The 7734-nt window shown below is 29.9% G+C and overlaps 1 long non-coding RNA gene across 1 annotated transcript; it reads left to right on the forward strand.

Moving 5' to 3' along the window:
• The first annotated feature begins 1324 nt into the window (after window positions 1-1324).
• LOC114408199 lies at window positions 1325-2702 on the forward strand. Its single transcript, XR_003665850.1, has 2 exons — window positions 1325-1501; window positions 1987-2702. It is a non-coding gene; the product is annotated as an uncharacterized LOC114408199 (long non-coding RNA).
• Window positions 2703-7734: the final 5032 nt, after the last annotated feature.

Below are 7734 nucleotides of genomic sequence, written 5' to 3' on the forward strand. Positions count from 1 at the left end.
TAATATATAGTATTAAATATTTCAAAAAAAATGAAATAACATATTGATAAAATTACAATGATATTTTATAATTTTACTTTTTTAATGATATTTGTGGTTCGTATCATATAAAAAAGTAAAACTAATTTAATTTATAATATTATTTTTAAATCTTTTTAAAACTATTATGTGATAGAAAATTTTGTTAATAATTTTTTTAATATATATAGTAACATATTTTATTTAATACTGAGCATAATATATATTGAATATTTTAAAATATGAAATAACATGTTCATAAAAGTAGAATGATATTTTTTATGATTTGGCTCGGACATAATTGTTTTCCTTGAATGATATTCATGGTCTTTATCATAAAAAAATTAAAAATAATTTAATTTATAATATTATTAATGAATTAATTTAAAACTATTATGTCACAGAAATATCATTTAATATTTTTTTATTATATCTTATTTTTTATTTATATAAAAAGCTATATTATGATATAAATATTAATAAAAAAATTATATATGATATACTAATAACATATTTTATATAATACTAAGCATAATATATATTACATATTTACATAAAAAGTGAAATAAAAATGTTGGTAAAAGTACAATGGCTTTTTATGATTGTACATGCTAATATAAATATTTATAAATAAAAGATATAAAACAATAATATAATATAAGTAAATAAATATTTATAGCAATTAAAAAATCTGTCTAAATAAAAAAATAAAATTAATGAAAAAAGAAAGTGAGGGAGAGTAAAAATGAAGGCAGTTGGATGGAAGAGAGAGAACAAATTTGTTATAAAATAAAAGAAAAACTGAAAAGAAATTAAAAAAAAAAGAGAGAGAGAGAGGAGGGAGGGGCTAGTGAGAGAGAGAGAGAAAATAATGAGGGCGGGAAATAAAAGAAAAAGAAAGTGGAAGAGAAAGAAAAGGGAGGGTGAGAGAGAGAGGGAGGATGTGGGGCAAAGAAAGAACAAAAGATTGTGTTAACTTTTGTAAAATAAATGAAAAAAATGAAAAAAAAAAAGATGACAAAAAACCTAAAGTTTGGACATGTGTCACAAAATTAAGGTAGGGTATTTATGTAATTTTTCTAGGAATTTGTATTCTTGTATAGATAGATATATAGATAAGATATAGACAAGGATGACTATTATGAGAAATACATCCTTATATGAGAATGAGGATAAACACTCTTAATCGTTAGATTAGCGTAAATGACTGAGATTAAAAAAAATTGAGGTTAAGAAACCTAAATTAAACACTCACGTGACCTCCTTTCTTTCCCAACCTTTGAAATTCTTCAAATTTTTGTTGCACTGGAAGACGTGCCTACAAAAGATAACGTGAATTCTTGGTTGGGAACTGTAGCCTTATTGCTTCCTGATGTGTGGCATCACACTTCTTTTTCCTTTGAAATTCCCTAATTTCTTGTTGCATCCACTGACCCTCAACGAGACTAGACTACGTGATTTCTTGAAAGTCACTGCTCCGCTGGTACGTTAGTATTTTTATAGTTGCTAGAAATAAAAAAATGTGTATTACTTCTGCAACTGATATCGTAAACAACTATATAACATATATGATAATATGAGTTTATTGGTTGCATCGGTGAAGGGATAACTGATATTAAAAAGGTTAGATTGATATTACCTTAATTACAATCCCACCACAATTATCAATTGATAATTTCTTTTTATAGGCATAACCCTTTGAGCAATTGATATTGCCTCGTACATAACCCCACCACTTGATAATTTCATGATAATCAAAACATATTTCACGAGGAAGCATCTCATGAATTTGTAGGTCCACACCAAAAAATAATTTAGATAATTAGTTGCTTATCTTTTTTTGTTGATAATATGATAGTCAAAGATATTTCATGAGGAATTTTGTTTTTCTTGTTCAATTATACTTTTATAGTTTACAATATTGATATTAACTTTTTATATTGGCCTTTATTGTTTTTTATTTATCAGAAATATTTCTATGGAGATTAGTGATAATGATGCTAATGTAACTACTCCATCAAAAGGCTTAAATGATCACGTGTACACATTACAAGGATGGGTTCCCAAGTGTGATCAACAACTCAAGCCTGTAGTTGGCAACGTGTTTGATACTTTAGAAGAGGGCAACAACTTTTATACAACGTATGCACTTGAAGTTGGTTTCAATATATGCAGATCAATTGAAGTGAAATATAAGGATGCGGAAATAAAGTTTAAATATTATGTTTGCTCAAGACAAGGCTTCAAAGAAGAAAATAGAAGGACTAGAAGTGTGATGCTTGTTGATGAAAAAAGAATGCCAAAAACCAGACGGAGAAAAGAAACAAGGGAAGAGTGTAATGCAAAGATTGTTTTCAAGAGGACAACAGTAGAAAATATAAAGTTTTTCGATTTTATGAAGGTCATAAACATGCATTAGCCACACCTACAAAGAAGCAATTTCTTAAATCTGCAAGAAATGTAAACAATGTTCATAAGAATTTATTGCTTTGCTTTGATAAAGCTAATGTAGTGCCTTCAAAAGCTTGTCAGATAATGAATAGCAAGGTGGGAGTTATGACAATATATGATGCATAAAAAAGGATCTCTAGAATTATTCTACGTGTTTGAAAGGCCTGATTAAAGACTGATGCCCATATGTTGGTTGTTAATTTCAAGAGAAATTATGAGATGAATTCATTTTACTATGACTTTTAGGTTGATGATGAGAGGCTAAAATATGTGTTTTTAGGAGGAGGGTCTTCGTAAAAAAAAATTACTTTGTTCGGAGACATGGTTTCATTCGATACCACATACAATACAAATAAGTATTGTATGATTTTTGCACCATTTACTGACATAAACCATCATTAGCAGAGTAAAACTTTTGGAGCTGCCTTGTTAGTAAATGAAAAAGCTGAATCATTTGAGTGGTTATTTGAAACATTTTTGAAAGCCATGGAGGTCATAAACTTGTCGTGATCATAACAAATCAGGACCCAGATATGAAGATTGCAATGAAGAAGGTTTTCACAAGCGTTTCACCCAAATTTTGTATATGGCACATTCTTAAAAAACTTTCAGAGAAGCTAAGTGCTTCCTTGAATGCCAATACTGATTTTCATAGTCATTTTAAGTCTTGTGTTTCGAATTTAGAGTCTTCAAAAGAATTTGAACTGACATGGAAAGCTATTATTTGTGATTTTAAGTTAGAAGAAAATGGTTGACTTTCACAAATATATGATATGTGAAGTATGTGGATATCTACTTATTTCAAAGATACATTTTTGGTTGGAATTTTGAGAACAACCTCAAGATCTGAGAGTGAAAATTCATTATTTGGTAATTACTTGAATAAGAACCTTAGTTTGGTAGAATTCTGGATGAGATTCAATTCTGCAATAGAATCACAAAGGCACACAGAACTACTTGTAGATAATGTCACACTTAATACTATGCCTGAATTGAAGTTACATAGTGATATAGAGAAGCACGGCAGTGAAGTTTACACTCATGAAAATTTGACATTTTTCAAAATGAGTTATGGAATGCATGTGCGCATTGTGGGATTGAAGAAACAAAAGAGGACAATTGGGCAATTATTAATTTTTATACTTGACCATATTATGGTTAATGGTAGCAAAGTTAGGAAAATGAAGGAAGTTGCTTATAATTCTTCCAATCATATTACACATTGCTCTCATAAAAAGTTTGAATCTGAAGGCATTCCATGTTGACATATCCTTTTTTTATTAAAGGGTAAAGGCTTGAATGAAATTCCAAGGTATTACATTGTTAATATAGATGGACAAAGTTGGCAATGTATTGAATGCATGTTCCAAATTGGAAAGTGAGAGTAAGTTGATTTTTGATGCATGGGCTCAATTGTTTAAATGCATGCATATGGCTGGTACATGTAAAGAGAAACTTCTCCTAGTCATAAATGAAGCTTCTAATATTAAGTTGAAATTGACTAAGATGAAAGGGGATGTTAGATCGAGCAAGTTACACGATTTAGAGTCTTTTATTGGCTCTAATGTACCAATGGAAATTGCTATCCTTCCTCCTCAAACTTCAAACACCAAAGGATGTGGAAAACAAATCAAAGGAGGAAAAGAGAAGGCAATGGAACAACAACAAAAGAGAAGAAGGCGTTGTAAGGCTTGTAAGCAATATGCATATCATGATAGTCGTAATTGTCCAACAAAACCCTCTTCCTAATTTTTGGTATGAAACTTATTGTTTTATGTTCACCATATTTGTTAAATTTTTGCATGTTTCTTTCATTTTATTATCAAGAAGTCTATTTTTAAAATATTTTTAGTTAATTCTTTCTTGCAAGGCCCATCAATTGTTGGAAATTATGATATGGGAATTTAACATAGAATTATCAAAAGCTTGAAGGCCTTCTAAAAGATTCTCTAGACAAACTCTTTTCAATATTTTTTTGTTGGATTTTGGTTAATTGAAAACCTCAAATATGATTTTGTCAATGTTGTTTATAGGTTTCTATTGACAAAGGGAAACTTATTTTAATAGAGTTGTAATATTAGGATTTTCAATTCATACTTTGTTCTAGCATCAATCTAGTTTTGTTTATTCCATTTCCTTTCTTTCTTAATTTTTGATTCATTGTTGATCATATTGTTTATTGAACAAATTTTATAAAATTAATTCATTTTTCTTTATTAATTTACAATAGTGAATCAAGACAAAAGGTTACAATCTATTTATGAAGAATAAACAAATAAACTACAACCCTCGTCAAAGAATCTCCAAACCCAACTTAATTTGCATACAATCCATGTCACGTATCAAAGTAACTTAAAAGTAACATAAGTTCAGTACCAAAAATCAAGTGGTATAAGGGAACCAGAATTTCAAAACAAAAAAACACTATGCACCAAGTAAAACAATCTTTATATTTTGCAAGTACCAAATGAAAAATTTATACAAAGCTCATAGACTGAGTCCAAAAATAGACATCTATTTCATAACGATTCATATGACACAATTGATATTAACTTGGAAAACTGGAAGCACCAGACCTTGGGTAAAGCAACAATTACCAATAAATATAAAGCTATAGGTGAAACAGTAAAAACAAACATATTGTTGCATGAATGGATAGAAGAGAGCAACACAAGCAATGCACCTTCCATATATGTGGTTTTTATGCGCTGCAATAACTAAAAGCTCATATTTGAGTGAATTGATTTCTTTCACTTGATTCAGTGTTGCCCTTTAGAAGCTCAATTTCAACCTCAACATGATTTTTTTCTTCACTTAAATTGATTATCATGTTAGAGCACTCTTACAAGACATTGACAATAGATCTAAAGAGTTCTTGTTCAAATTTCATTGTCTTAACCTCAAGGTCGCCCTTAATAATTTATATTTATGTTCTTCCTTCAGATTTATAATGTTAGAGCCCCATCTAATTGTGATGTCTAGTCCTCAATAGAGAGTTTTGAAAGAGTGTAGACAAATGTGTCTGCTTCTATCTATGAATGTGCTCTAACCAGGGGTGTCTATTTGTATCATAAACGGGGATTTCCGTGAGTATTGCCTTGTTTAGGGTCCCATAAACGGGGATTATTTTTCTTGCGGGGACGGAGATGGGGATAAATGTTTCTCCATAGGTCATTGGTCTAAGGAAATTACAAAATTATCCTTATATTTTAAGAAACCCTAACAATTCAGTCTTCCTCAAATCTCAAACCCTCAAATAACTCGTTCACTTCCCACTCTAGACTGCGTCGCACCATTTACTTCTTCCCAGACCACACCGTTGCTACCCAGTCCCGTCACCCCTCGCCGTTGCTCACCTCGGAGTGTAAGTGTTGGCTACTCTCTTTCTACCAATGGATTTGTTTGCTACACATTGCCTTCATTGTTTTTTTTCCATGGTTTTGCTTGATCATTTCAGAATTACATTTTACATTTGAAAGTTTTAATCTTCTATTTTCTTTGGCTAGTTGGTTGCTCGGATATGAGTTTTTAGTTCAAACCCAAGTTTGCTTTCATGTTTTGATTATTTGGGCTTTTTATTTCTTTGAAAGATCATTTTTTTTGAATTAATAGCCGTGGATGATATTACAAGTTATGCCCGTGGATGGTTTGTTTCATTATATTAACGTTTTTATTTTTTTGTTTGTTTTGCATTTATCACATTTAGCCTTATTCTATCAATCATTATTTGTGCAGCTATTAGAATTTGTTGAATGCCCAATATTAAATGGTGATACAGTTAAGAATTCCCTCTTGTTGTCATTGCTATAATCTACATGCAGAGGGTTTTTTTTTTTGGGGGGGGGGGGGGGTTATTATGTTTTCTTGTTCCTCTCTGGTTGTTGCTCTGAGTAGATTCTTTAAAAATTGGTTTACAGTTCCGGTATACTTTTCACTGCTATGTTTTTTTATTCTGGAAGTGAGTTCATTTTTTTACTAATTCATGAATCCATTAAGCACATCTTTAGCCTTAATATTTCAAGTTTTTCTTAAAGGCTTTAATTATTAATTAAGCTTAAGGTTTTCTTAGGAAAGTTTCTTGGGAACTTAACAGTAGTAATAATGTTAAAGTACACTTGTATTTTTAATCTCTTCTGGATTTTGGAATGGAGATTAATCTATTCCTTGATTCATATTGATTTCAGACCACATATCTTCAATCACTAATTAAATAGATAAAAGTATGAATAAAGTTATTTGTGTTGCTAGTCATCTACACTTTCTTTTCATCATTTGGATAAGCATTTGCTCTAAGCTTGCTTAATCAATACTATGATAGATTGATGATGGCTAACCAAGCAATCCTACTATGGTAGTATGTGCTTTAACACAATGTTAGGAAATCCAAAATTGACCATATTGCCTACAAGCTTTTGATCAAGTAACCCCAATGACTAAGATGGAAATGTATTGTGATTAGTGATTACACCCTAAATTAACTTAATAGTTTATTAGTTTATTTTATTCCCATGCAATAATTCATTTTTAGAACTACGATGTTGGGGTCTTATTTTCTAAAGTGGTCTAGCCTTAAATAACTGAATTTTAGACCTTTGCTCATATACCATTAATTCATTACTATTTAAAGTTCATATGATTTTATCTATTTAAATGTGATATTTATGTTACTCTTATATTTATATTGTTGATTGGTTGATCAAGGCATTATATATCATGATTCCTAGTTGATTGTTAAACTATTGGCAAGTACACTAATTCGTCTCAAGTAGTAAAGTAAACGAAAGTCTGAGTGTTGAATCCATATGGACTTTGTTTGTACTTAAATAAATGAATATATAATTTTCAAGCAATAAATAAATTGATTTAAAAGATTGTGAAGGAAACAGTAAAATAAATTGTCATAAAATTAAATTAAAATAAACAAGGAAGAAAAACAAACATAAAAGTAAATTACTTAATTAAAATAGAAAAGATGAGAGAAGCCAATATTAATGCAGAAGGGAATTCAAAAGATGAGAATGTTGGAAACTTAGCCTACCAGAGCTACTCTTGATGTAATATTAATGATTTTTCTCTATTAGTGATTATTCAAATTTTGACTTGCATCTACTCATATACTCTAACCAAGACCCCTCGAGTGAAAGAGCCTAATTTATCTATTTTCTCTCCCAAATCCATTTAAGAGTTAAACTAGTTAAATTGCATTAAGAATAGATATGTATAACAGGCTAAACAAAATCAACCTATCCCTAGTTATGACTTTAT

This window comes from Glycine soja, chromosome 4 (assembly GCF_004193775.1).
Source record: "Glycine soja cultivar W05 chromosome 4, ASM419377v2, whole genome shotgun sequence".
NCBI lineage: Eukaryota > Viridiplantae > Streptophyta > Magnoliopsida > Fabales > Fabaceae > Glycine > Glycine soja.